The sequence below is a fragment of the Solanum pennellii genome, chromosome 4 (assembly GCF_001406875.1).
Source record: "Solanum pennellii chromosome 4, SPENNV200".
NCBI classification, from domain to species: Eukaryota; Viridiplantae; Streptophyta; class Magnoliopsida; order Solanales; family Solanaceae; genus Solanum; species Solanum pennellii.
This window is the reverse complement of record NC_028640.1, coordinates 57,801,172-57,809,863: the sequence shown is the minus strand read 5'-3', so window position 1 is coordinate 57,809,863 and position 8,692 is coordinate 57,801,172.

Below are 8,692 nucleotides of genomic sequence, written 5' to 3'. Positions count from 1 at the left end.
TGTCCAACACCAGCCTGAGTTTCTCATAACAGAAAGATTGGTAACACAAACAACTCAAGGCCTCCGAGATGAATAGATCAACAATTGAGGAACCAAGAAGATTTTCCTTTTTATTTTTTATTTTTTTTACACCTTCCTCTTCAGAAAACTTTCATTTCTCAGAATATCAACTTCTCCCTTTTTGAGCATCATCTTTTCCACTTCTTCATTTTTCATGGAGGACCAGATCCCTCTTCACAGCTAAAACATTTTCATAAGAGAATTCTCTAGCAAGAATAAAGGGGTTAACAATTTGAAGTGTGTTTGAAAAGAAGAGAAAAGAAAATTTCGGAGCACCTTGATATTTGGAAGGCAACTCGATTTTTCTGGGAAAATAGAAAGAAATATAGAATATAAAGAAAGAGAAAATAAGGTATCATTTTGGCACTCAAAAGACGAGACAACAGTCAGATTCCTGAAGGACAGACATGTGGCAATTTCAATGGTTCTCATGCATAATTCAAATTGCAATGTTAAGATTGCTAACCTTCCAGAAAGGACCAGGTCCCTCTCTGTAGTTTGAATGTGATTGCCTAGATCTATCCTGACCTCCCTTTTTCTTCATCCCTTTTTCCATGTGTGTATACCTATGTAACGATCCAGTTTTTTTTTTTTTGAATAAATAGGTACTTAAGGTGATTTAATTATTAATTAAAAATCTGAAATTTTAAAGGCATAATGGTCCTTTCACATATTAATTAAAACAAATCATATTTGTATTATATAATTTAAATCCTATTTGACTAAGTCTTGAATTTAGTCTCCTAATCCTAATAACACTCTATCTCTCTCTCACGTTCTCTATATCTCTCTCTCACGTTGGTTTCTTCCAAAAATAATTTCAAGAAATGAAAATATATCAAGAGTTAATCACACTTGAAGAACTCACAAGAATTTTTAAGTAAAAAAAAAGTAATCAAAACGTCAAGGCTAAGAGAGGTTTGTCGAGTGAGGTGTACGTTTAAGTAAATTGGGAGTGGCTTAGAGGAGTTTTCCGAGCAGCAACATCAACGTTTGAACATCGATTAAGGTATGGGTTTCTTCTCTCTTGGCTCCTTTCCCAAGAGGCCCCTTACGATTCAAACTATTCACCTCGAAACTAAGGTTGTTCCCCGTTGCATGCCCCTGTCACTAGCTCCCTATGATCTTAGGTTGGGTATTCTTGTTGGTAGAATTTAGGGATACTTGTTTGTGGTGACGATCTCGTTCGAGTATGTGTTCATGATGATATGATTATATTTTGTGGATTTTGAAAAATATGATGTATATACGTATGTATTTGTGCAAGATTTTGACCATGACTTTGAGTCTTTCTTTAGCATGTTAATAGATAAGAGATTACTCGTGTTTTATGTGCAATTAGAGGCTCTTAAAATCTTGATGTTCACATGGTTGAAATGCTAGAAATTCTAGTTAAACAAATGACCAAATCATACCTTTAACTTGTCTAATGAATCCTAACGAACGACCAAGAAAGAGATGCTCAAATATCCCGTAAAATGCTACATAAAAATGTGTAACAAAGTTCCAGAATCTGGAAATTTGCTACAGGTGAATTTTGGAAATTTTGGGTGTAAAAAAAAAAATAGATGAGGTCTGCAGGGACGAACCCAGGACCTCACCAACGCATGCTTTAAAAAAAAGGAATGCGTTAAGGGGGATTTGAACTGGGGTTGGGGGTCAGCGAAATTCAAAAAAAAAATGAAAGGGAAAAGGGGTTGGGGGAATTGAACACGCGACTTGGGGGAGGAGAAGGAGAAAGTTAAATAAACGAGTAAATGGGAGGCGTGGGAATCGAACCCACGACCTCCCAGTCGCGAATGAAAAAAAAGAAGAGATGCGGGGCGTGGGGATCAAACCCACAACCTCAGCGCCTAACTGTGAGGAGAAATAACAAGAAAACAAAGTGAGGCTGTGGGGATTCGATCCCACAACCTCACTGCTACTCGCCTCTATAAAAAAAAATTAAAGATGGAGGGGCTGTGGGGGTTCGAACCCACCACCTCACAGCCTCCTCCTCAGCGAAAAAAAGAAAGGAAAACAAGGGGGCTGTGGGGGTTCGAACCCACAACCTCCCTATTGTAGCAAATTTAATTCTAAAAATCAAAGGGGTTGTTGGGGATCGAACCCTCAACCCTTCGATTAATTAATGGTAAAATTAAAATAGAAAATTTATCCCTTCATGTAAATATTGAGATTTAAATTAGAATTCTAATTAAAATAGAAAATTAATTCTTTCATGTTGAGATTTAATTTAGAATTCTAATTAAATTCTTAATTAAAATAGAAAATTTATTCTTTCATGTAAATATTGAGATTTAATTTAGAATTCTAATTAAAAATAGAAAATTTATTCTTTCATGTAAATATTGAGATTTAATTTAGAATTCTAATTAAAAATAGAAAATTAATTCTTTCATGTAAATATTGAGATTTAATTTAGAATTTTAATTAAAATAGAAAACTAATTATTTCATGAAAATGTTGAGATTTAATTTAGAGTTCTAATGTTATGAATATTAGAAATAAAAACATTGAAAAATATAAATGATATCCAAGTGATTCAAGAATTGGGTTCCCGTGCCCAAACTTCCGTGTTGATGCATAAGTCATACGTGAGTAAAATATTCAAGAATAATGCCATCTACTTAGATCAAAAATCAAGATCTTGGCATATATACAAGATACATAAGTCTCGTAATACATAATCTTAGGAAAGTAAGAATCACTTAAACGAACTATGAATGAAGCCCCATGGCTTGTACGTATAGACACATAAGTCTAACATACATTCAAAAATAAGTGAACCTAAGATGTACGTAATGAAATGATGAACCTTAGGAGGGTTAAGTACGAGTGTAAGATACACTAAATGGCCAAGTGCATTGGCATATGATGAGATGAATTATGATATGATGAAATGAAGAAATGAACATTCACGAAATAAAAGGTGAGTAACTATGAAAAATAAAGGTGCTAATCATGAAGAATGTGGTGACAATCAGGATGTGAGGCTAATGTATATGATGAGAGCAATCTCAAATGAGCCTAAGTAAATGTTACCAATACGTACTCACCAATGAGAGTGTAAGATAATGAAGAGACCAGTCTCTATGAACACTCTAATGAAAATATTGAGTTTAAAAACACTTAATACTAATGATGAGATGAGAAATCATCTATTGAGCTATGATGTCCTCATACTAGAAGCCAGCTTCCATGATGTATGAGTTGAATGTAATGAAACTTTATACTGAGCACCGATAGGCTAGCTGTGAGCGGTGATGCCTTTTTTCGGGAAGGGCGGAGGTTCACGTAACTCTCATGAGATGAGACTGTCCGGCTTGCCGGGTATGGGTATCCATACATCTCCTAGTCTTTAAACCTATACTGCCACTATAGGGATTTGGCGGGGTTAAATTCCCATATTCGCTAGCATGTTATTGAGTCACTTTGGCCGGTGATTCCACCTCTTTTCGGTGTGGGGGAGACACTGGATTTCATGATGATCACATGATCTATGTCGGTTAAAGTTAAAGTTCCCAATGAATGAATGAGGCCAGCCTCAAATGAATAATATAAAAAAATGAATGATACCGAAGGTGTTAGGATAGGATAATCAAGAGGTGAGCTAGATTCTGGTAATGACATTAGGTTATTCCAGATCATTGCACATCAAACCCGATGAAAGTCTTAAAATACATCCTAGGTATAGCTGGTGTTTCGGCCTATGAATGAACTGAAATGAGGTACGTATGAATGAATGAAGCATACTCTGTGTTTGCTAAAGAAGGCTCCCTAGTTGAGGTCCCATCTGTTGAGCCCTCATTTTGGAAAGTCTTAAGGTCAAGTCCATGATAACAAGGTCTCATGGCATATGAATGAATAATATGAAAGAAGCTATGTGTCATATGTTATGTGCTATATGCAGATGTTATGTGTTGTATGCATGTCACTCTCATGGCATAATTTTCCCAATCTCAATTTGGCAAGTCCACTGACTTGACTTCCAAAAATCATGTCGTTAGGAAAGAGCTATTCTTTCTCATGCATGTCCCTGGTGTGTGCTTGCATATATCCATACTTAGTACAAGTGTGTACTAATTCCATACAAACATCTACTTTTAGGTGCAGGCACAGGTTGACAGTAGAACTACAGGTTCGTTGTTGCAGCTATTCGGACGTCAGCATTCATCCGGAGATTGGTAGGTCCTCACGCTTTCGAGGATGCTACTGTGTTACACTCTAGCGTAGTTTTAGAGTTGAGCCAGTGGATCATGTTCCACTAGCGTTTCTTTCCTGTTTTGGTTCAGACTCTGTATTAGTGCTATTTTGGCCGATATACAATTAATACTTAATGAATTATTTCTTTCAGTTGCTTATCTCTTAAATGTTAGATGGTTGATGATGAACGATTACGAATATAAAGAAAATGTTTAGCAAGTATGTTTAAAGAATAAAAAATTTCAAATTTTCTGCTAAAATTAACCTATGTAAAGTAAGAATGACGTAAGTAGGCTTGTTTGCGACCTCTGAGAGGTCAACGACGCCGGTCTCGTCTGGGGTCTAGATTCCGGTCGTGACAACCTACAAAAGGTATGAAACTGAATTTGCTAAAACATACATAACCGAAAAGCAAGGATACCTGCTCCCTTTTCATAGTCATGAAAGAGTTGATTGCTTCAGGTAGGATCCATTCAAGATGGTTTTAGCATTTCCATCATCATCTTGATTAATTCAGCCAGATTTTTATGAGGTTCAAGATGTTTCCTGATCCACAAGAGTTGAATTCATCAAGCTGCACTTGCTACATTTATTGCCTCAGTTGATGAAAGAGCAATTGAATATTGCCTTTTAATTCCACATGAGTGAAAGATCATCGCATAACATAATTCACTCTTGAAGTAATCATTTTATCAGCTTGATACTTAGCATAATCAACAACACCATGTACTATAAATCAAAAAGTCTCCCGATGGACAAAATAGGACCAGATCCTCTATCTTCTTCAGATGACTTAAGATTTTCTCAGCGGCCTTCAAAATATTTTCCTTTGTACATGATTAGAGTCTTTGAACCCGATTGATCAACATCCAGCTTCTAGTTAGTGCCCAAGAAAGTATGAATTGTCTATACACCCAAAATATGAAACCCTTTCAGCAAATTCTTTGAACTGGTACTAGGTTCTTTCTTTGATCAGACATCAATGACCCCTGAATGTTGTGCTATCTTTTTCTCTGTAGCTAAGCTCCTATGACAGTATTCGACTGGTCCGTGCTTAGAGCTTCAATGAAGATGTCATCCACTTGATCTTCCTTCTTACAAAGCTTCATGATAACATTATCCCTCTTTATCTTGTCTTAACTTCAATTATTTTACGCTGTTTGAATAGCTCATTAATGTGCTTTTCTGGACAACCGAGGGTACCTTTCAAGGTGTTCTAAATCTATATCTCAAAGAAGAAATTTAATACTTCCATTATGCTTATTTCAACATTCACTTTCAATGAGTGAAATAGAAATAAGCTCTTCACACAACACCTCAAAGATTGCCTCAAAGATGACATCATCAATATGTACCTGAATGATCAACATTTCCTTGCATATTGAATTCAAAGAGAAGAGTTTTTGACAATTCTACCTCTCTTGAAGACATTGTTGAGGAGCAACTTGAAAACCGATCAGCTTGTTGTGGAACCGACTATCAGATTTTGCTTCTTTCAAACTGAGCTTGATTAGCTTCTTCATTCTTACCTTCAAAATTCACATTATCAGTTTGAACTGCATCATCTTTATTCAGCACTGTCTAGAGGACAGGTCCCTCATCAGGTTTATCATCTGCTTTGAGATTGTTGGATTCATGAAGATGATGTTCTTCAGCAAGCTCACTATTTAAACCATCTCTCTGATTTTGAAGCAAATCTTCTATCTCGGGAACTTCTTTCCTTGCAACTTCTAAAATCTTCTAGACTCATCAATAAACACATGACCATTTTTAGTATGCCCCTGATAAGCCTTCCTGGAGGAAGAGTGTACCACAATTATTCTTTCATCAATATTGAGATCAATCTCAATATCATCATTATGGACACACAACATGTAGTATTTACCACTTCAGCCGAAAGTTCTTTGGAAGATTAAAATTATGCATGTTTCACCTGAAGGATATTCTGATTTGCTTCTTACTTAACATCAGTCACAACCTTTGTCATATGAAAATATCCTTTTATGCAGACTGGGACCAGGTCCCCTGGCACAGGTTTGTGCAGCAAAGCAACACTAATGAGCATGTCTCCTTAATCATACCTCAGCATTCATACCTTGAGCATTAAGTTCGGTGAGACTATCACAATGAGCAGTAAACAGATCAGTAATATACATGTTCTTGCCTCTCTTTTCTATTAAAATCATGCTCGACAGAGAAAGTTTGTGACAAAACAGCTATCTGATAAGAGCTTAGCTTTATTTCATTCATCAAAATCTACACCAAGAATGTAGCGTTTGTTGCCATTCGCCAAAAGAGACACCTCCACCTTGAAGTGTCTTGAGAGAGAGGAAGTTTTGTAACCTTCTTAGTCATGTGTTTTGAGCATCTGCTATTTACAAACCAACACTTACTGCTTCCTCTCTTCTGTACCAAAATTACTTGTTAGACTTAGGAACCCACTTCAAACAGAGTTCCCAATAACTCTCAAAAGGCTTAACAAGAAACCTTTCTGTCCAAGGGGGCAAAGTGTTCTTGCTAAAATGATAGCGAGGACCAGGTCCTTTGCGCTCTGTTTCCATATTACTATCGGATCTGACAAATTTAGCATGAAGACCAGGTCCCCTTTCTTTCTTTTCTTGATTATTTTCAGATCGGACAAACTTCACATGCCTTTCTTTAGCTCTATTCCGCTGTTTGGAATAATTTGACAAACTTCCTTCAAATTTTTCAAAAATTGGACAATCTTTCTTAAGATTTCCATCTCGACCACAATTCTCAGACAACAGATTGTCAGCATCAGAAATATTTTTTCTTCGAGGACTGTAGGAGGATTTTATCTTGTCACAGCCTAACCCTCTTCTACTAGTGTTGTCTTGACCGATCAGATTTGTAAGAATCTTAGAGGAATTGGTCCATTTGAGAGATTTTTCCAGTTCCTCTTTTACACGGACCAGGTCCCCTCTAACTCAAGATTTCTTTCTAATGCAATTTTGGTCTTCATTTCAGCAGTGTGCAACTTATTCTCAAGCTCTAGCTGCAATCTGCTAGCCTCATTCTTTCCTTTAAAATTCGTAGTAGTCGCCCCTTTATCTTTTCCTTCAGTTCTAGATTTTCTGCTTCTAGAACAACCATTTGACTTTCATTATCAGATATTTGGGCAACTAAAGCAATTTTTCCATCTTGAAAGATGTCTTGGCTGTTATTTATGAGATCCTTCTCATCTGTCATCTCATTTATCAAATCAAGTAATAAAACATCCAGCTTTCTCAACTTACTAGTAGAAAAGTTATTCAAGTTTTGCTTGAAATAAGATAGAGATACCTTTTTATCAGAATCTTCCTCGTCTGACATTGCCTTGAAACCATTATCTGTGTTTTCAGATTCATCTGAATCACTTGAGGATTTTTTCCATGCAGCCATTTCTCTTTTTACTGCCCCGAAGAAGACTTCTCTTCTGCTTATCTTGGGACGGACCTGGTCCCTCTCTTTGTCTTTACCTTCTGCAGCTGTGACAAATTTCATGTGGTTAGCTTTGTGCACAGAAAAGTTTCCAATGGAGTGACCAGACAGATAACTCATGCCACACACTTCACTTGAGCTGGTAGCCTTGTCATGATTTTCTTTCTTAGGATCGGCCTCATCAACCAGATCAGTCTCCTTGTCTTTGCCCTTGAGAAAGAGCCCCTCATTTTTCTGTGCATCTCATGAACTTGAAGATGCTCAAATAGTGTTATGCATTGTCATTACATCAGGTTCTCTTGTCTCATTTCCAATTATAAAATCATTTGTCCAAGATCTAGGAAGAATTTCCAGTATCTTAGAGACTTGCTTGACAATAGGAACAGGCTCTTCCAGAAACATGAGCTTATTTATGATGTTGGAGAATCTTGTGCGAACTTCGTGAATGAGTTCACCATCATTCATGGTGAAATCTTCAAACTGAGTAGAAAAGAGATCTAGCTTAGATTTCCTTATTTCCTCAGTGCCCTCATAAGTTGTTTTTAACAGATTCCGAATTTCCTTGTCTGATTCACAAGATGAAATCAGATCATATTCATTTATACTAAGGCCACACATCAATAGTTTCCTTGCTATATGATTTTTCTGGACTAATTGTCTGTCAGAGTAATTATATTGTTTTCTAGTTTTGGGAATGACTCTTGTGACCTCTCCATTTTTAACCTTCATAGTTGGCACATAAGACCATTACATATGACGTCCCATATCACTGTCCTCAGCCATGAGATAGTCCCTCATCCGAATCTTCCAATATTTATAGATCTTACTATCAAACAGAGGAGGTCTTATGGGAGACTGATTTCTTTGCTTATTCAGTAGTGACGCCATTTCTCGCAGGAACTTCTCTCTTGGTGTTAATCAGATAGAGAGAACTTGCTCTGATACCACTTGTTGGAATATGTGCATCCACTACCAGTCAACGGACCAG